The sequence below is a fragment of the Lampetra fluviatilis genome, chromosome 74 (genome assembly GCF_964198595.1).
Source record: "Lampetra fluviatilis chromosome 74, kcLamFluv1.1, whole genome shotgun sequence".
Classification (NCBI taxonomy): domain Eukaryota; kingdom Metazoa; phylum Chordata; class Hyperoartia; order Petromyzontiformes; family Petromyzontidae; genus Lampetra; species Lampetra fluviatilis.
Window position 1 is genome coordinate 1,949,374 of NC_136348.1, and position 22,944 is coordinate 1,972,317.

General features: G+C 46.5%; 1 pseudogene; it reads right to left on the bottom strand.

Moving 5' to 3' along the window:
• LOC144953344 (uncharacterized) overlaps positions 1-22,944 on the bottom strand; it is a 201,380-nt pseudogene that overhangs the window by 108,851 nt on the left and 69,585 nt on the right.

Genomic DNA, 22,944 nt, shown 5'->3' on the forward strand with positions numbered 1-22,944 from the left:
GGCGTCGGTAATGGCCGCGGCCGACTGATCGGGCAACGGCCAGGCCATCGGCCAACGGGAGAGGTACTCAACCCCTACCAGCAAATATTTATTACCCCTCGCCGATGGTGGAAAAGGTCCCAATATGTCCAGTGCCACCAATTCATTGACTCGAGACACCTGAATCGACTGGAGAGGCGGCACGTAAGGATGTTTCGGCGGCTTACGTTGTGCACACGCAGGGCACGCGCGCACGTGCCCTACGACATCTGTCGCCATGCCGTGCCAAAAATAATGACGTTGCAACGTCAACAAGGTCTTCTGCACCCCTAAATGTAAGAGAGTGTCACAATGGAGGGTTCTAATCAACTCGAACCGCAAGGACGTTGGTACCACCAGGCGCCAACGTTCCTGGAACCCCTCCCGCCACATAAGCAGACCATCTCGGAGAGCGGTTTGCGGCCCCACAGCCGTACTCGGACTCCCATCGTCCTTAGCAGACCGCTTCCGCAAGGACACCAATGACTCATCCATCATCTGTTCCCGGATCCAGACAGACCGCGGCAGATTCAAAACCCCGTCAGCCGGTCCCGGTTCCATCGGAGTGTCCGACTTCTCGACGGCCAACGTGAGCGGCTGAGGGGGGTTTGGAATCGGCGAACACCTATGCGTCCCCGACTCACATTTACAAGGGGCGCGCCGCGGTAATCTGGAAAGTGCGTCAGCGTTCGCATGGCGCACTCCCTTCCGATGTTGAATTTGGAAGGAAAATTCCTGTAGCGTGTCCAACCAACGTGCCAACTGTCCGGATGGCTGGTCAATTTTAAGGGCATATTGCAAGGCCGCATGATCCGTACGCACAATAAAAGAACGACCGTAGAGGTATGGTCGAAATTGGCGTAGAAAAAAAACAACCGCCAATAGTTCTCTGCGAGTGACACAGTAGCGGGTTTCCGCAGGAGACAAGACTCGGCTACCATACGCCACGACACGCTCTACACCCCCTTTAGACTGTGATAACACCGCCCCAATACCTGTGTCACTCGCGTCCGTATCAAGAATGAATGGGTGATCGAAATCGGGATAATCCAATGTTGGGGCCGTGGCCAATAGATCACGCAGACTCCGAAAGGCCGCCTCCTCCGGCTGTCCCCAAACAAACTTCCGTCCTTTACCCGTAAGGAGATGCAAAGGCCTCGCAATCGTCGCAAAACCCGGCACGAATCTTCGGTAATACGAGGCAAATCCCAAAAACCGCCGAACATCCCCCACGGTGGCCGGAGTCGGCCAATCCCGGACGCACGCCGTCTTTTCCGGATCCGTGGACACTCCCTCAGCGCTCACAATGTGCCCCAAATAGCGGACGGACCGTTGCAGTAGGTGACATTTCTTTGGTTTGAATTTCAATTTGGCAGAACGCATCCTCGTGAACACTGTCTCCAGCCGCGTCAAATGTTCATCGAATGTGCGGCTGAAGACAATGATATCGTCCAAATATATAAGACATGTCTCCCACTGCAACCCCGTCAAAACGAGCTCCATCAATCTTTGAAATGTAGCAGGGGCCGCATTCAATCCCATCGGGAGACAGTTGAATTGAAATAACCCCTGCGGCGTACGGAATGCGGTTTTCTCCCGTGAGGACTCGTCAAGGGGAAGCTGCCAAAATCCCGAAGAGAGGTCCAGTGTGGAAAAGAACTTAGCCCCCGACAATGCGTCGAGGGAGTCATCCATACGCGGCAGGGGGTACGCATCTGCCACCGATATCTTATTCAATTTGCGGAAATCAACACAAAATCGCAATTTGCCATCCTTCTTCTTAACCAAGACGACTGGAGCGCCCCATGGGCTGTTAGATGGCGATATAATGTCCGCAGCCAACATGTCTTCCACTGCCCCCCGTACGTGTTCTCGCTCCGCAGGACTCATCCGATGCGAATTTAATCGAATAGGGGCAGCATCGCCCGTCTCAATGTGATGGTAAAGCAAGGAAGTGCGGCCCAAATCCAAATCATCGGAGCTGAACACGTCGGAATATGTCAACAACAATTTACGCAGCGCACCACGTTGCTCCATGGACAGGGAAGAATTTTCGTCACATAATTGAGCAACCCAACGATCATCCGAACTCCTTGGCTCGGAAACCCCAGCAACAACTCCCCGGCTATGTGGACAATCATGGGTCGCAAACGCCGTAGTGGCATGTGCCACAACCGTACCGGCCGGGACACGGACGTTTTCTCCCCCCGCATTAAGCACCTGTAAAAACGGTAATTGATCCGGCCGGACGATGGTCTGTGCCCCCACTAACGCCAACCCGGTTGTTATCGTGGCGGACGGTGACAACAAGACCCCTACTGCTCCTAGCCGATCAGGCAGGGGCTTCCGATACCGCAAGGGTATAAGCATCTGTGTACCAGGTGGGATGTCCACAGATGCGACGGACAGCGCCTGCACTTGTACGGCCGAAGCAGGTCGCCCCCAGGGCGACGGCAGAAACGAGATTTGACGGCCCCCCGGCAGTTCAATACAATTCTCATTGATTTTGATCAAAATGGGCATCTTAGCCAAAAAATCGGTGCCTAACAAACAAGGAACCGCCAAAGATCTCGATATCAACACAACACCCGAGGCCGACACATCCCCAATAGATATCTTAGCATCCACCTGACCCACGATACCCATGCTACCCCCGTTCGCAGCGACGCACGACCCATAAACCGGACGCACAGCCCGCGACGGAATGCCCAACAGATGGAAAATGACATCCGATATAATAGTCGCAGACGCGCCCGAGTCGACCAAAATGCGCACGTCCACACCTTGTATGGACCCCGGTACAGTGGACGAACCCGTAGCGGCCGCGACAACTCTCCGTGCCAATTTGCGCCACTGCGTAACTGAATGACAAGGCCCCGTCGATGGCCTTTCTTTAACAACAACAATAGGATCGCGCAACACAGGTGGTGGGTGAGGTGGAAAGCCTTGCCGAGTGTCTGGTGCGTGCCGACATGCCTGTTTCGGAGGATCTTTAGCCGACTTGACCGGTGCCGAGGCCTCCTGCTGCGGCGGAGCCGGGAAGCGGGCCCAGCAGTCTCTGGCGTAGTGGCCCCTACGCCCGCAGCGGAAACATTCGGCCTCGTTGCGCCGAAGCGCAGGCCTCGCCTCCTGACGGCCCCGTTCTGGTAGCACCGCGCGCGGTCTCGGCCCGCCGCGTCCCGTCCATGGAGCGGAGGCGGCCGTCAGTTGTTGAGGGCCCCGGTCATCCGGAACATAGACGGCCTGCGCAGGGTTCCACCCCAGCGCCTCCTCTTCTTTGACGGGCTCCCCCGTCCACGCCGTCACTTGTTTCCAGCGACGGAGGTTGAATTGCGCATCGAGACACTTAGCAGCCATCCGGGAAGTTAGCTTCTCATGCCCACACACAGGCATGGGGATCCCTAGATCCCGAGACAGCTCCAACATTTTCCCTAATATGAGAGGCTCCAGCAGGTCCTGTGGCGTCTCAGGATAAGCTGCCATGGCCAGCTCCAGCACCGCACCCCTGAACGCCACGGGCGACTCCTCTGGTGCTCGTTGTCGTTGAGCGAATCGCCGATGCGCATCATCTGGTGGCTCATAAGCATCGGCCATTTCTTGAAAAACACCACATAAAGTTGCCTTCTTATCGGTCGCTATGGAACGGAAGAATCGGACAGATTCGTCGTCCAGGAGAGTCGGCAACACCTCCAAAGCCTCCGCATCGGTCCATCTTGCTGTGCGTACCGCCGCCAAGAAGCGGCAGGCGAACGCGCTCCAGTCCCCACCGACGGAAAATTCTTTAACTGTTGTAAGGTGGCGACTCCGACTCCTCTTCCCGCCGTCTTCCAATGGTGGTGGTTGTGATGGCAAATTCAAAATGGCGTCGGCCCGCGGCGTGGCCAAGATGGCGGTTTGGCGCCACGGAGCGCGCAAAATGGCGGCCTCTTGCCGCGTGGGCAATGGCGGCGGCAGGACAGGCAACGTGGCGGCCCGCGGAGCACCACTTGCATCATCCATCGTCCCTGGCGCGACGAGATGGCATAGATGCGCCAGGACGTCCTTAAGTGCCTCCAGTTGTACCGCCATCGCTTGCCATCGTTGATCCGCGTCTGATGATGTCGACGGACCCGCCACCGCGCCAACATCCTCCACTCCCGTTCCCGTGGTCTCCTCAGCCGGGCTCTCCTCCACCACCCCAACAGGATCCGCGGTTGGAGGGAGTTCGTCGTCGTCGGACGAAGAAGCCGATGCAGGCGCCGGATTAACTTTCTTCCTCACTTGTTTCGACATGCCGTTGCACTTCCGACACCAGTGTAATAAACGACTGGACCACGATGTCTGGCTCAGTGTCCTTTATTATTCGGTTCGTGCTGTACACCCACACGGCTGTCTTTACTCTGTAGCTTCTCCACGGTGCTGACTCCAATGTCGGCCCGATCCACAACAGCAGCTCCGCTGCTGTTTCTCTCACACAGCCCCCCTTGGCTGTACTCTCTGCTGCTCTTCTCCCTCCGCAGCTCTCACAGCTTCTTGCTCTCTCTCTCTCTCTCTCTCCGCAGCTCCTCCTGGCAGCCACACCGCTGCCTCTAACAAGCAGCCCCCTCTCTCTCTCTCTCTCTCCGCAGCTCCTCCTGGCAGCCACACCGCTGCCTCTAACACGCAGCCCTCCTGGCTGTCTCCTCCCCAGCTGCACACCACTCCGCAGCTTCCTCTTATCTTCGGGGTTGGCTCCCGATCGCCGTCGGCGCCCCCCCTCTCCACACTTGCCCGCGTGGCCTCACTCTTTTCCGCTCACACCCCGACTACCTTCCCCTTCCGGTTTACCCGCTTAAAGCCCCGAACCTTACCCCCACGTCACATGACTCCACCCCCCGTGACGTCACCTCCGGAAGGTCGCTTACGCCCGCATTACACATATTTACTAGCAGTCGCCGCCCGCTTCGCGGGCGGTGTGTATATAGATAAATCGTTTATTGTCATTGTCACCAGTACAACTAAATTTAAAATGCTCACCAGTCAGGGCATCATTCTTAAATTTAAATTAAATAAAACAAGAAAATATAAATACAATTAAATGAAAGATAATCAATTTATACTATATATAAAAACAGCCCAAGTATACCCACATACCCACATAAGGTTACATTTTGTCATTGCACATCTCTATTTCCCAGTCAATTGTAGACACTATTACTTAATAATTAATTAGCATTATTGAGTGTGGTTATCGCTGTAGGATAAAAGCTCTGTTTGAATCTGTTTGTCCTTGTTTTGAATTATCTGAATCGTCTGCCTGATGGCAACAGCTCAAACAGTGAGTGTCCAGGGTGAGAAGAGTCCTTTATAATGGTCTGTGCTTTTTTTGATGCAACGTGAACTGTGTAGTTCTTCCAGTGTGGGGAGATGGCAGCCGGCGATCTTTTGGGCTGTGTTGATGCTGTGTATATGCTTGGTTGGTGGGGAGTTGAAAGGGGCTGGACACAATATACATGTTTTGGTGATTGTTTTATGTTTATTTTTGTGAGGTTATATGTATTTTTATGAGACGCTCAATCGAGGGTGTTCAAACTCCCTCACGTCATCTCCAAATGCCCGCGCACTGATTTACGTCATATCAGCGCCTTTGTAGAAGTACTTGTACAGGTACTTGATCGCCGTGATGCTCGAGCACACCCCAACGTTGATGTGGCAATCGTATTTCTGAGAGAAGAATGGATTGTACGAAACAACCCATTGATTGAATGTCGCATTGGCCTTGAACTTGAGCACGCCGTCCGTTCGCAGGCGTCTTCTTTAGACAGGAAAGCCATTCTGGTTGGTTTGTGTCACCTCGGACAGTGCCTTCGGGAAACCCTTGGTGCACTCGCCGTCCTTTATACACGGAGAGCTGGGATTTAGGGCTCCACACGGCCCGTGCATCATGCTGGTCAAAACTGTGTTGTACAGATCACTGTTCTTCACGGCATCTGGAAGTTCCGCGGACACAAACTTGTCAAAGTCCTGGCGAGTCCTGGGTTTGTCTTCATGGGCGAGAATAATGAGTATGTGAGCGTGCGGCAGTCCACGCTTCTGAAACTCGACCACATAGATTCGCGCGATTTGCTGCCCAAACACCTCATCATCGAGATCCTTCAACACTGCTTTGAGCTTCTGTTGCCACACACGTGCAACAATATCTGGCCTATCTTGAGCAGTTTGGTGTGGTCCGTTTCTGTCTATCGTCTTAGTGATTTTATCCCATTGAGGGTTGCACGTCACAGTCATGAACAAATCCGGCTTGCCAAACTCGCGCACCATCGCCATCGAGTACATGTATCTCTCACCACCCGTGAACGACGCTGGAAGTACGACGCGCTGTCCGACTTGATCAAGGAAGTGACGGCTTGGCTCTGGATGCACTAACATGCCTGTGTGACGATCGTATTCCGACATAAAGCCTTCGTTTTCGCCTAATGCAACCACGCCCTCATGCAGGTACGCATCCAGAACTCCCTTGTAAATATCCGCTCGAAGTGACTTCTGGTTTGCCTGGACCCAGCGCAGACTCTCCTGTTCGCACTTGGCACGTTGGTCAACCACCCACTGCTGGAACAGTCGCCCGCCTTGGTGGAGAACCGACTGGTCGTTTTCCTTCTGGTAGAGTCGGTACGCAACATGTTCGCGAAGCGCCATTCGCGTCTTGTTCCGATACGTAGCGCCGTTCGTGTACTCATCCGTGTACGTCCAACCCAGTTCCCCGAGAGGGAGCAAGAGAGGACATAGGAAGTGAATCGTAGATCGAATAGGTTTCGAACAGTCGCAAAAGCCCACCTGACCGTGGAAAGAGAAGCAAGTCTCGGTTGTTCGCCGCGTTGCCGTCATCAACCAACACAGCAGCAACATCCGTGGCGGTGGGGAGATTGTGCGTGCGAGGTCCCGCATAGTTGTTTGAAAGCAGGCGAAACACGACGTTGACGGGGTTGTCGCCGACTTCGATCATGCTTCTCATCCGCTGACCCATCGTAAGGAACTCGCGCGCAAACGGGTTGCATGTCTCCATCATGTGCTCCAAGTCCAACAGCGCGACTCTGTTCAGGCCGCTAAAAATCCCCTGTCGGCGAGCCACTCGTGCTTCCATATCTGGATCGTACACGTAAATCTGCGCAACTTGGGCTTCGTTGTCTGACCGGCCTGATCCGTATATGGTAACAAAGATCCCAAGAAATGGCCCATCGCTCCTTGGATATGGTATGTATACACGCATCTCTGCCCTCGGACACTTTGATCTTCTGCTACTGGGTCGAAGCGACGATTGCTGAAAGACGCACCAAGCGACGTAAATGCAAACACTTGATTGCACATGCGTATATGCTTTCGAAACTCTTAATCTTGGTACCACTTGCGTAGAATGGCCGGTGCAGGCTGGAGTGGCAGAAGAGCGACCTTGCCGTCAATGCAGCATGTGATCGAAGACTCGCCCGGCCACTTCCATGCTCGACACTTCGAGCAAACCGAAGTTGGCTCTGGTAGTTTGTGTCTTCCTGCGATGACATTCTTCCCCGAAACTCTCGAGACTTCAAACTCGTCTTGGTTGGCGAGGGCGTCCTTGTAGCGCTTGGTTCGCGTCTCCTCGACTTCGTTTTCTGTCCTCTCCATTTGCCGTTGGGACTGGCGCTGTCGCATCTCCTCTTGTTCTTCCGTCATCCTGGCGAGACGTTCAGCTTCCAGCTCAGCATGGCGTCGACGCGCTTCCTCCTGCTGTTCTTCCGTCAACCTCCCGCGGCGCTCAGCTTCCAACACGCTGTGGCGATGTCGTTCCTCCTCTTACTCCTCCTTAGTCAACAGCCCGCGGCGCTCTGCTTCCAGCACACTGTGGCGACGTCGTTCTTCGTCTTGCTGCTGTTCCGTCAACCTTCTGCGCCGCTCAGCTTCCGAGTCACTGCGACAATATCGTTCATGCAGTACTCGCTTGGCAGTCATTCTCGAACGACGCTGGGCCTCCAGCGCAGCGCGATGCACTCGCTCAGCATCTTGTTGAAACAGAGATTGCTCAGCACGTCGCTTTAGGCGACGCAACTCCTGAAGGCCCAGTGTGAGTTGTGGATCCTCCCGCGCTGCGGCTCGAGCAATGACAAAGTCAGGGTCGTCTTCTTCTTGCTTACCTTCCTCAAGATCCACGTGGAAGTCGCCGGGAGAAATGACATGATCGTGTACGTCCATGAGGACATCCTGCATATCACTTGGTTGATCCATTGCGTCGTTGCCAGCGTTGGTTGCTATGCGCCCTTCATCGATAGCATTCCCCAAGTAAAGCTCTCGCTTTGGCTTATTCAACCGAAATCGCTTCATTCGGCGGCGATTGCGGCGACGATCTTTGACCTCCTTCAGCTCGGCCGCGGCAGGAGTTGCATTTAGGATTTCGTTTTCGTGCAAAGCGTCTTCGAGCTCATCTCGTGTCTCTCTCTTTCGCTTGCTATATAAATGAGTAGTTCGAATTGGTGACGGTGACTATGAAATAGTTGAGCAGCTTACGCACCCTCTCCGCGTTCCAGGACCACGGCTTGTAGTAATCGTGGTGGCTGTGGTCAGATATCTGGAAGTCTGCGTACACAAACGTGACGCGTTAGACAGAAAGCCTATGTAAAGCGCGTTGCCTCTCAGTCCGTGACATCTGAAGCACTGTACAATATATCTCGCTGTACTGTTGCGCACGGGTACTGGCAGATAAAGTCCCCCCGACTGACGCACAAACGTTGTGACGACAGATATAATACACGCAGTGCCTCTACCCTGCTCGCTACCAAGTCCCTACGCGACCGCCAGCTATGTTCTTGCGCGTTCAGAGTGTTTGTTTTTACCCAAAGATGACCCTCACTTCCGCACGCACAACTATCCACCATAAGCGCACACTGGCACACTTACAGATGCAGCGGTTTGTTTTGTTTGATTTTATTAGTAACGCAGCATCGATATGCGCTCCACCATTTCGAAAATGTTATTTGTCGGTGTTATGCGGTCCATTTACATAAACATACGTAATATTAGCGTAACTACCATTCGCACACTTGCATACACACCACACTCACATAGCGCAGGGTCTGCGCCCACAGTGCACTGCACCACTGCGGCGCAGACCTTGTCAGACCTATGCTATCACACAGCGCTTACCTTCTGTGTGCTTCTGCATGTTTGGAAACGGACGACTGACTGACTGACGCGTGCTGCCGCCACAAAGCACGCAAGCCACTTTGAGGCAATTAAATGTAAGGGATAATTAATTAGTCCAATGAGATTGAAGGCGACACCGACAGAATTTCTCGAGCGCTGGTTTGATATGTAGGGCGGGGAGCTGTGCAGGGCCACTTTGCACACACTTGTTTCAGCCCAATAAAGATTAAGCACAGTTGTTTCAAGGGAATGGGCGTAATATTAATGGAGCTGCGTACGAAAGAGTGGTCAGTTTTGTCCACTGGGCCGTCGAACCGAACCCCACCAATAATGAACAGATTGTATTGAAAGTTCTGGAATTGAAAATGTATGTGGCTATCTGATTAGTGGAGGGTTCTTGGTTGCAGCCGCGGACGTTCTTCGTTGGGGAGATATCGCCACCAGAACGCAGTGTTCGGCGGGTGCAACAGCAACACTGTACCTACAGTAGATTTTGCGTTGCGACCATCACTGTGAATATGGTGTTGCGTGAAAGTAGGTGCAATTGTTGACCGAAGAGACGCTGTTGTGCGGCAGGTTTATTTATTTATATTTGTCGAATGAAAGTGAGCTGTGGCTTTTTGCCGGCTGTTTTATTAATTTTTATCGACGAATCAGAGCTAGCTGTTTGGGCGGGTCCGTAAATAAATTAACGTCCAGATACGCACGCAGACGACCAAACCAGCGTAGTTGTCTAAGAAAGATAGCGACCCCTGCCTACTCGTAGGGTAAAGTTCTTTGGGGACTCCATTAATCGCAGCACGCAGCACCCATTTTTTACAAAAATAAACGTAATTTTAGCGTAACTACCATTCGCACACTTGCATACACACCACACTCACACAGCGCAGGGTCTGCGCCCACAGTGCACTGCAGAGGCGTAGCTAGGGGGGGGGCAGGGGGGTACATATGTCCCCGGGCGCCAAGGTAAAGGGGCGCCAAAATGAGGCTTACAACGTTACATTATAACTTACACACACAGCCTACATGTCATGTAATTACATTTTATCAGGTCATAAGAATTGTGGATGTGGATTTTCAAACTAAAAAATGAACTATCAAAGAATAATTTTAGGTTATATCGAGATACATGCAAAAGATGCAGCAAGCCTAGAAAGTCATCGACGAGAGACTGAAATCTGACAACATACCTCTAGCCGACTGTCGGGCACAATGTTATGACAATGCTGATGTGATGACGGGGCATATATCCGGCCTTCAACAACGAATATGTGACAAAAATCACAGAGCATTGTTTGTCAACTGTGACAACCACAGTTTAAACTTAGCAGGAGTACACTCAGCTTAACAGGATCCACTTGTCGTCACATTTTTTGGAACAGTTGAAAGTATATATTTGTTTTTCTCTCGTTCAACAATTCGTTGGGAAGAGTTAAAAAAAGCGGTGTCCATCACAGTAAAGCGGGAGTCTGAAACACGCTGGAGTGCACGATCAGAAGCTGTTAAAGCTATCTATGAAAGACTGGATAAACTAGTAGGGCTGCTAGACAAATTATCGGAGGACGTAACTATGACGCCTGAAACCAGAAGTGATGCAGAACAGTTACAGGCATGTGTATTAAATTTTAACTTCATAGTGTTATTACATTTCTGGTATGTCATTCTTGGAAAAAATTATCGTGTTCAGAAGCGCTTACAGGACCCTACTATGAATTTCAAGGAAGCAGCAACTGATCTTGAATCTTTGGAGCATGAATTTGTCAAGCTTCGTGATGATTTGAGCCAAGTTGCTGTAGAAAACGCCAAAACAAGATGCACAGCCTGGGGGGTCGATGTGGACAGAATAATTCGGCGACGTTGGAAGATGCCAGGAGAACTGGCAAGAGATGCAGGACTTTCAGCAGAAGAAGAAATTGTGCGCGTTATGAAGAGCGTATTTTATTGACTTCAACAGGAGATGTCAACACGGTTTTAACGACTAAAAGACCTGAACACAAAATTTGGATTTCTGCTGGACGTCAACACTCTTCTATCCGACACAGATGTCGATGCAATTCGTCGAAATTGCACAGATTTTGGAAATTTCTATGACACCGACATCAATGGCCACGAACTTTCACAAAAATTGGAGATTGCAAAATGATGCTCAGTAATCGGAATGAAGTTCTACCAGAAACTCCTTTGGATCTTATTGGTTTTATTGTGTTTTATGGAGACGACATATTTCCGAATTTGCGAATTTCACTGCAAATTGTATTAACAATAGCAGTTTCAATTGCAAGCTGTGAGCGGTCGTTCAGCAAATTGTCGTATTTGCGTGCTTCAATGGGACAAGATCGTCTCAGCGATCTTGCTCTTCTTAGCGTTGAAAGAGAAACATTGGAAAAAGCAGATTTTGATTACGTGATTGACCAGTTTGCGACAGTGAAATCAAGAAAAATAATCTTTTGTAGACTATGTCAACCAGTCTACGACAGTGACTGAGTGAGCCATGTAATATAATTTCTATAAATTTGCTTCTTTAAATACAATGTTTCATTAAAATTTAAATTATTATTCCTTCTTCGATGTAATAGGAAAATGTGATTAAACGGGGGGGGGGGGGGGGAGGGGCGCCAATTTTATAGTTCGTCCCCGGGCGCAGGTGTAGACGTTATTTTAGCAACATTTAAGTACAGTATTGTGTGTAGAATGCGTCTCGACAAGGAAGGTGACTTGTTGGATCAGAGTTTTTCATCAAAGGCGTTATCCCATCACGGGACATCAACATGCTGCCGATATAACAGTAACAGAAGCAACTACAGCAGCTACGAAACCGTTCGATGGCAAAGCAGCGACTTCTGCTTCTGCTCAAACTGCTGCCCGAATGTTTGTGGCCGGCCCTGCTCTCGTGGGACCCCACACGTTCATGGAAATAATATAGATGATCCTGCGAGGAACCGGTGCCTGGAGCGTGGTCAAATTCTTCAAAAGAAGCCAGGGACCTGCCTAATCCTTCAAGGCTGCGGTGCGAACCCTTGACGTCCAGAAATGCACAAGATTCTACCATGGGCGAGGGACGGGCGTCGAGAACCAGGTCAAAATGCGCAAGGTTGCGCTTGTAGGCTCCACGCAAAATATCAATACTGTATAGTGCTATTCGGTGCCATTGCGATGTAACATTCTACCAGCAGTGGGCAGCTTGATTCTAATACGACCATGGTGCGATTTTAATAATTGTGATGCGATTCTAAATCTGGCACCACCCAGGCCGCATTTACGACTCCCGATGTGCATCTACATATAACATACATTCTAGCTCAGTGTAATTCTAATACTACCATAGTGATATTCTAATCATTTTAATCCGATCATAATCCTGCACCCCCCAATTCGCATATTCGACCACCGGTTCGCATGTCCAAAGGCCATATATGCATATTACATTCGTACATACGAGCACAGTTCGCTTGCACGTACACTATACATTCATATGCGCAGAGTGTTATTCTAATACAATCACATTGTAATTCTAATTCTTGAAATGAGATTATAATACCGTACCTCTGTTTTTGCTGTTATAAATGATTAAACTAGTTTATAGTAGTTTAATGTTTTGTATTATCCTTTATAGTGTTACAGTTCACATGCCATAGCGTACAGGATTCCCTGTATACTTGATTATTAGGGACCGTAACGTTGTGAATCGATTTATAATGGAGCCCTATCCCCCCCAGGAACACATGTTAATGGGGAGACAGCCAAGATGCTGCCGGTTAAGGGCAGATGTGTGACGAAGATCCTCAACCTGAAACTTGCTTAAAACACGTTGTTCATATGAATAAATAAACGGACAAACATTTGTTAAAAATACGTTTTTATTCATCTGCAATCATTTTTAAGTCAAAACTCGAACCGAATGTATTATGTCCTATGTTACAATACAATGCAAACCATATCCGTTCCAGGAATACCAAAGCGTTAAAGTATCATTCCCCATTATTTCCTTATTAGTTCACCACATTTGTTCACTGTGTGTCTATGTTGAAGTCAAGGCCATATATCCAACGAACGCGTCATCAATGTACATCCTTAAATCGGTTATCTAAAGTCGATTAATACCAACCAAAAAAAGCTATATACTTTAAAAAAACCGTTTAAAATGTTGAGAAAAGATCTAACTAAAGATGCATTCTAACTTTAGCTCAACAGGAAGACTTAAACACTACAATATTGTCCGGAATTGAATCATATCACAACCACTGCTCATCACGCCACTTCGGCAAGTAATCCGATAACATTACAAACCACCATTGTGCACGTCATTAAACTCTCACAAAAACTGTAAAACTAACAAATATTACCTGACGTAATATTTGTTCAGTCATCCCTGACTCTCGGTTTGATCGTCGAGCCACTCCATTACATCCAGCCATCTCTCGGGATCCAACTGCATGGGATCGAAGGTGGAAAATTCTTCAGGACTCATTGCAGCACCTTGAACTTCAGCTTTTGATTTCAGTTTCCTATCATTGCGGACCTTCTGATGCGTGTTAAGATTTGACGACTGAGCAAATGTCTTCCCACACACAGGGCACAGGAATGGCTTCTCGCCCTTGTGTGTTCTCTGATGAGTTTGAAGAGTTGACGAGTGTGCAAATGCCTTCCCACACACAGGGCACAGCAATGGCTTCTCGCCCGTGTGTGTTCTCTGATGAATCTGAAGATGTGATGACTGAGCAAATGTCTTCCCACACACAGAACACAGGAACGGCTTCTCGCCCGTGTGTGTTCTCTGGTGTCTCTGAAGATGTGATGGCCGTGGAAATGACTTCCCACACACAGAGCAATTGAATGGCTTCTTGCCTCCGTGTGCGTGGGGCTGTGGAGAGCGTCTCTGCTCCATGTGAGCGTAGTAACAGCAGCGGTGTTATCAAGTCAAAAGTACGCTATCGGCCGCAAGGATGTTTAGCGTTGAGTTTTGGATTTTGTTAACTGCTAAAACAAGAACGACGCTCGTGTCTAAACGAGAGGCAAAACAAATCCCGCTAATTTGACGACGAACACGTTTAAGAATTTATCCGCGAAAATAGACACTTACTTGGAGATTCACGGTATATCGGTGTCTGGAAGCCGTCTGAAGATGTCGCCACGAACTCTCCCGACGCAAAGTCGCCTAACTGTTGATACAGCAATTGTGCTCGCCAGGCTGCGTTGTCTCGCGGTTGAAGGGCGATCAGCAGAGCGACGAGTCGAGCGTCCAACCTCATCAAGTTCCCTCTCGAAATGGCATTGAGCTCTGCTTCTGAGCCGCCTTATAACTCCCCCCCTAGGATCCAATCCTTTGTCTTTCAGGATATTTGCATTCGAAAGTTAATTTTGGAATGCACAATCCGCATGTCTATTAACATACCGAAGGGTAATGTGCCCATTGTGCTTCATGCATGAATATGTAAGTGCATCTCAGTGTGTAATTGTGCGCTTATTTTGAATAAATGGAAAAACATTGTCCTCGATTTAAAGTGAATGCAGAGAAATTAGCATGTAACTTTAGAAAAGGAAGAGAGCGGCCTTCTCGACGAGGGAGTGAAACCCAATGGATAATATTCTTTTACAGCGTTACAATGGATAGGTTGTAGTTCATAGGTTATAATATTATGTTTCACTATGATAGCGCTTAAGATGTGAGAGTCTACAATATCAGAGTTGATCAAATGCGACGATCAAGGGCGTCAATTGGTTAAGTTTGATCAGTCTTTGATCAAAGGCGTCATCCCATCACGGAACACCACCTCCCTGCGTATATAACAGCAACAGAAGCAACTACAGCAGCAACAACAGCAGCGACAACAACAGCAGCAACATCACATTTCGAGGGCGGCGCAGCTACTTCCGATTCTGCTGCCAAGCTGTTTGTAGTCGGGACCTGCTCTTGCAGGACCCCACACGTCTTTGGAAATGATTGCGATGATCATGTCTGAGCTGAGAATTAAGTCACTCAAGATTACTTTGTTTAACCATAACTTTAGGTAGGTTAGTGTCATCGGGGCTCTGTGAATACTACTCATGAATGAAATCACACTCCTGAATAACCGACATTGTACTAATGTTGTACTAATTTTGGTTGATCTAGTAGAACAAGGCACGTGCCATGTCTAGACGAATTCTTATCAACAACAGTGTCCTTAAATATGATGCTAAAATAAATGTTAACGCTGGATTTAACGTGCACCTCTTAACCCCTCCCTCGCATTTACGACTAACAATTTGCATTTGCACGTAACATATATTAAAGTCCATTAAAATGCTAATACGACCATATTGTTATTCTAAAAATTGAATGCGATTCTTGCCCTGTACCCCCCCCCCCCCCCCCCCACAGTTCACATATCCGACCCCCGGTTCGATTGAACAGATAATTTACATACATATCTGTATGTCCCCCAAGTTGCTCCGCCCATGGCGGGGTCAGGTAGAGGTCATAGAGGTGGGTGATCTAAAGACAGTGCATCAACTAAGGGACAAGAAAGAGAGAGTTCGAGAAGGAAAGGCGAGACCAAGTGTGGGCGGAGGTTCACGCCGAGAATGAGAGAGGGGGAGGAACGAGGTTTGGGGCTGTTTTGGCTGGTTGCTGTCTCGTCGTCGTCGTTGCTATATCGTGACGCCTGGAGTCTGAAACCGCGTTAAAGGCTAAATAAAATAACCCTCTGCAGTGTGAGTCCGGAGTCATTGCAATTGTAATGATTCATTATTTCACGGGCTAATATTGGGTTTGTGCGATTATTTTACATATTCATACTGAATATTGTTATTTGATTCCATTTAGATGGAACATTCATCCATTAGTGGACAGCTTGATATTAATACCACCAAAGTGTTATTCAAATAATTTTAATCCCATCCTGATCCTGCACCTTCCGTTTCACATATCCCACCCTTGGTTCGCACGTCCATATTACATGCATACATGTTACATACATACATTACATTCATGCATATTACATACATGTTACATACTCACGAGTGTGAAGCTAAGAATTCGAATGAGATTCGAATATCACAATTCAATGTACGGTGTTCTAATCTGTAATACGAGTTCACAACATTATAGTTTACTCTGACACTAGTTTGTAGTGTTATTTTAAAGCGTTGAAATGTATAGCTCATAGTTTAAAGGTTATATTCTTAGAGGTTATAATGTTAGAGTATGCAATGTGAGTTTACAATTTGAGAGTTTGTGGACGTGCCCTATTCTCGTGGGACCCGACACGGATTTGGAAATAATTGGTATGATCATGTTTGAGCTGGGATGAGCGACTAATGTTTACTTTGATTAATCATAACTGTGTGTAGGTTAGTGCAATCGGGGCTTAGTGAATACTACTCATGAATGAACTCATACTTCTTTTGGATAGAAATTTGAAATAGTGTTGGTAGAACAAGTCGCCTGCCTTTTCTAGACGAATTGTTATCTTCAAGTGCGTCCGTAAATATACTGCTAAAATACACAGCATATGCCTTCTTCTTGGTTCTTTCGGTAAAGTCACGTAGAAGGGAAGTAATAAAATAATAAAAATAAAACATAATAAAACAATTCTCACGAACGTTTCGGCCACAACGCAAGCAGCCGTCCTCAGGCAAAGAATGAGACATTATCAAGCTAGGAGCTTATATAGGTGTAGCGAGGAGGAGCGCCTTAACAAAAGAATGTGCATATGAAGAGGAATTTAGCATACCAATGGGCAATGCGTAGGAGGTGGGCGGAGGGGTTTCAAAGTCCCATTATGCCCATGCATTATGCAGGATCAACAGCACCACGGGGGGGCGCAAGGAACAGCGTTAATAAATGAAAGGAATGTTAATGATATGTAGCTGAATTTACCAAACAACCATGTAGAAAACCAAAGTAAAAAACTACATAAAAAACTAAAATATAAACTGATACTTACTATACTCTACAATAAGCTGAGTTACTAACAACAAATAATAAATTACAATTCTACGTCGTAAGAAGTATATAATATACTTCCATCTAAACTTTATTCTCTTAGCATATACAGTACTATATACTGCCATAGATAAACCCAACATTAAATTATAAACTGTGTTGCTGTAAACCACCCTATACTTTATACATTTTAATATAACACTATGTATTATTCAACTCACCCTAATGTGTATCGAAATGGTTTATTACGTCCTTCCAATGATTGCTAAGCCTGAATCCATCTTCTCGGTTAAAATTGTCTCTGTGTTTGTATATGTGGATCGCCTCATGAACGAATCTCTCATGATAGCCAGATGGCTTGCAGAGAACCTCCGTCTTGGAGAAGTCAATGTCATGTGAGCCCACTGAGTGTTTTATTATGTTTTATTTTTATTATTTTATTACTTCCCTTCTACGTGACTTTACCGAAAGAACCAAGAAGATGAATCCCTGCAGTCACGAAAGCTTTAAATCGAAGCATATGCCTTGTTTGGGAGATGTAGTTTGGCTAAGGCACTGTGGCCGGGTGATGACACGGATTCTCAAACAATGGAGTTAAACACTCGCTGCTTGGCCCCGTCGACAGCAGCGAAGGCTGTCATATACCGCCCCATTTACGAGTTTGCTCTTTGGAGCTGTATAATGTGTATAGTTGAAGGTGCTAGGTGTTGTCTTCTTCTAACAGCTACGAACGTGCGTGTGTTGTCTGTTTTTAGGATGTGTGCATTGATGTTTTTTTTTTATTGCGGCGTTTATTTGTTGAGTTCTGTCACTTGAGTGTTGCAGTTTGTTTAAGAATTCGTCACGTGAGCGTGGTGTTTTGCATGTGGGAATTTCGCTTTGTCACAATTTGTGATTGTTATAATAATTGTAACGATTCATAATCTCATGAGTTTATAATGGGTTTGTGCGTGATTCTTATACGACCACGCTGTGATTCTAATGGTATTATAATACCTTACCTCCGTTTATATGGTTATAAATTAAACACTGGTTTATAATCGTTTAATGTTTAGTGTTATCGTTTTTAGTATTACAGTTTACATGCTATAAAGTACAGTTTATCCCCGACATACTTAGTGATTAGGGACTGGTACGTTGATGAACGATTAATAATGGGGCCCTTTTCCCTCCAGGAACACATGTTAATGGGGAGACAGCCAAGATGCTGCCGGTTATGGGCAGATGTGTGACGAAGATCCTCCACCTGAAACTCGCTTAAAACACGTTGTTGATATGAATAAATAAACGGACACACATTTGTTAAAAAACGTTTTTATTCATCTGCAATCATTTTTAAGTCAAAACTCGAACCGAATGTATTATGTCCTATGTTCAAGCAGTTACAATACAACGCAAACCATATCCGTTCCAGGAATACCAATGCGTTAAAGTATCATTCCCCATTATTTCCTTATTAGTTCACCACATTTGTTCACTGTACATCTATGTTGAAGTCAAGGCCATATATCCAACGAACGCGTCATCAATGTACATCCTTAAATCGGTTATCTAAAGTCGATTAATACCAACCAAAAAAAGCTATATGCTTGAAAAAAACCCGTTAAAAATGTTGAGAAAAGATTTAACTAAAGATGCATTCCAACTTTAGCTCAACAGGAAGACTTAAACACTACAATATTGTCCGGAATTGAATAATATCACAACCACTGCTCATCACGCCACTTCGGCAAGTAATCCGATAACATTACAAACCAACATTGTGCACGTCATTAAACTCTCACAAAAACGGTAAAACTAACAAATATTACCTGACGTAATATTTGTTCATTCATCCCTGACTCTCGGTTTGATCGTCGAGCCACTCCATTACATCCAGCCATCTCTCGGGATCCAACTGCATGGGATCGAAGGTGGAACATTTTTCAGGACTCATTGCAGCACCTTGAACTTCAGCTTTTGATTTCAGTTTCTTATCATTGTGGACCTTCTGATGCGTGTTAAGATTTGACGACTGTGAAAATGCCTTCCCACACACAGGGCACAGGAATGGCTTATCGCCCGTATGTGTTCTCTGATGGTCTTGAAGAGTTGACGAGTGTGCAAATGCCTTCCCACATACAGAGCACAGGAACGGCTTCTCGCCCGTGTGCGTTCTCTGATGAGTTTGAAGAGTTGACGATTGTGCAAATGCCTTCCCACACACAGGGCACAGGAATGGCTTCTCGCCCGTGTGTGTTTTCTGGTGACTATGAAGATGTGATGACTTTGCAAATGCCTTCCCACACACAGAACACAGGAACGGCTTCTCGCCCGTGTGTGTTCTCTGGTGACTCTGAAGATGTGATGACTTTGCAAATGCCTTCCCACACACAGAACACAGGAACGGCTTCTCGCCCGTGTGTGTTCTCTGGTGACTCTGAAGATGTGATGACTTTGCAAATGTCTTACCACACACAGGGCACAGGAATGGCTTCTCGCCCGTGTGTGTTCTCTGGTGACTCTGAAGATGTGATGACTTTGCAAATGTCTTCCCACACACAGGGCACAGGAATGGCTTCTCGCCCGTATGTGTTCTCTGGTGGCTCTGAAGATGTGATGGCCGTGAAAAGGACTTACCACACACAGAGCAATTGAATGGCTTCTTGCCCCCGTGTGCGTGGGGCTGTGGAGAGCGTCTCTGCTCCATGTGAGCGTAGTAACAGCAGCAGAGTCAAAAGTACGTTATCGGCTGCAAGGATGTTTAGCGTTGAGTTTTGGATTTTGTTAACTGCTAAAACAAGAACGTCACTCGCGTCTAACCGAAACAAATCCCGCTAATTTGACGACGAACAAGTTTAAGAGTTTATCCGCGAAAATAGACACTTACTTGGAGATTCACGGTACCCGTCTGAAGATGTCGCCACGAACTCTCCCGACGCAAAGTCACCTAACTGTCGACACAGCAATTGTGCTCGCCAGGCTGCGTTGTCTATCGGTTGAAGGGCGATCAGCAGAGCGACGAGTCGAGCGTCCAACCTCATCAAGTTCCCTCTCGAAATGGCATTGAGCTCTGCTTCTGAGCCGCCTTATAACTCCCCCCCTAGGATCCAATCCTTTGTCTTTCAGGATATTTGCATTCGATTGTTAATTTTTGAAGGCACAATCCGCATGGCTATTAACATACCGAAGGGTAATGTGCCCATTGTGCTTCATGCATGAATATGTAAGTACATCTCAGTGTGTAATTGTGCGCTTATTTTGAATAAATGGAAAAACATTGTCCTCGATTTAAAGTGAATGCAGAGAAATTAGCATGTAACTTTAGAAAAGGAAGAGAGCTGCCTTCTTGACGAGGGAGTGAAACCAAATAGGTAATATTCTTTTACAGCGTTACAATGGATAGGTTGTAGTTCATAGGTTATAATACAGTATTATGTTTCACTATGATAGAGCTTAACATGTGAGAGTATACAATATCAGAGTTGATTAAATGCGACGATCAAGGGCCTCAATCGGGTGAGTTTGATCAGAGGATTTAATCAAAGGCGTCATCCCATCACGGAACACCACCTCCCTGCGTTTATTACAGAAACAGAAGCAACTACAGCAGCAACAACAGCAGCGACAACAACAGCAGCAACCTCACATTTCGAGGGCGACGCAGCTACTTCCGATTCTGCTGCCCAGCTGTTTGTAGTCGGGACCTGCTCTCGCAGGACCCCACACGTCTTTGGAAATGATTGCGATGATGAGGTCTGAGCTGAGAATTAAGTACCTCAAGATTACTTTGTTTAACCATAACTTTAGGTAGGTTAGTGTCATCGGGGCTGTGTGAATACTACTCATGAATGAAATCACACTCCTGTATGACTGACATTGTACTAATTTTGGTTGATCGAGTAGAACAAGGCACGTGCCATGTCCAGACGAGTTATTATCAACAACAGTGTCCTTAAATGTGATGCTAAAATAAATGTTAACACTAGATTTAACGTGCACCTCTTAACCCCTCCCTCGCATTTACTACTAACGATTTGCATGTGCACATAACATACATTCAAGCACAGTAAAATGCTAATACGACCATATTGTTATTCTAAAATTTGAATGCGATTCATCTTCTTGGTTCTTTCGGTAAAGTCACAGATAAGGGAAGTAATACAATAATAAAATAAAACATAATAAAATAATTCCCACGACGTTTCGGTCCCAACGCAAGCAGCCGTCTTCAGGTGAAGAATGAAACACCACCAAGCTTGGAGCGTACATTTAAGCTGGGTTGGAGGGGGGGAGGTGGGAAGAAGAGCGCCTTGACAAAATAATTTGCATATCAATAGGAATTTAGCATATTTATGGGAAATGCGTAGGAGGTGGACGGGGGGTTTCAAAGTCATATTATGCCCGTGCATTATGCAGGACCAGCAGCATCAAAGGGAGGGAATGGGGGTAGCATTAACAAAGAGAAGGAATGTTAATAGTATGTAGCTGCAGTTAATAAACAACCACGTAAAAAACTAAATTATAAACTACATAGTATCATCAGTATACTAAATATACTCTCCAATAAGCTGAGCTACTAACAGTAAGTAATACATTACAATTCTATGTCGCAAAAAATAGAATTTGCTTCCAGCTAAACTTTTTTCTCTTACATCACACGGGTCTACCCCGTACTATATACTACCATAGACAAACCCAACATTAAATTACATACTGTATTACTATACACAACTCTATACCTTCGACTATAATATTACCGATTTAAAGCGTTCGTGACTGCAGGGATTCATCTTCTTGGTTCTTACGTGACTTTACCGAAAGAGCCAAGAAGATATAATATTACCCTCAGTATTATTCTACCCACCCTACTGTATACCACACTGCTGTATATTCACTATACAATTACGATATTGTATATTACGTTATACATTGTATTAAACATTACAATTTTATACTATTTATACAATCTGCTATACACTATACCATTGACCGTCGCGTGAAAGATACTAAAAGGATTCTAGATTTGAAGCTTTCGTGACTGCAAGGAATCATCTTCTTAGGTTTTTTCGGTAAAGTCACGTAGAAAGTAAAATAAAATAAAAACAAAAATCACGACGTTTCGGAGGCAACACAAGTCTCCGTCATCAGGTGGGACCGTCACAGCGATACTTGATACAGCTAATCTGGCTGTGACGGTCCCACCTGATGACGGAGACTTGTGTTGCCTCCGAAACGTCGTGATTTTTGTTTTTATTTTATTTTACTTTCTACGTGACTTTACCGAAAAAACCTAAGAAGATACTAAGAGGATGCAATGAAATATGTCAATGGGAGAGTGGCGGTAGGAGACTTGCAGCGGAGCAAAGACACCATTCCCTTTGGAAAATACAAGATACATAGTCAATGCCAGTGAGTTATTCAATGACATCTAGCAGTGAAAATCGTGATTGTAATATAACCATGTTGTAATTGAAATATGTTTTATCCGATCCTTTCACGTACACTATACATACATATGAGCAGAGTGCGATTCTTATACGACCACACTGTGATTCTAATGCTTCTAATGATATTATAATACCTTACCTCCGTTTATATGGTTATAAATTAAAATACTAGTTTATAATCGTTTAATGTTTAGTGTTATCGTTTATAGTATTGCACTTTACATGTTATAGAGTACAGTTTATCCCGACATACTTCGGGATTAGTGACTGGTATGTTGATGAACGATTAACAACGGGGACCTTTCCCCTCAATGAACACGTGTTAATCGAGTAGACAGCCAAGATGCTGCCGGTTAAGGGCACACTTGTGTGACGGAGATCCTCCACCTGAAATTCTCTTAACATGTTTTTGCTAGGAACGTTATGAAATAAAGACCGGAC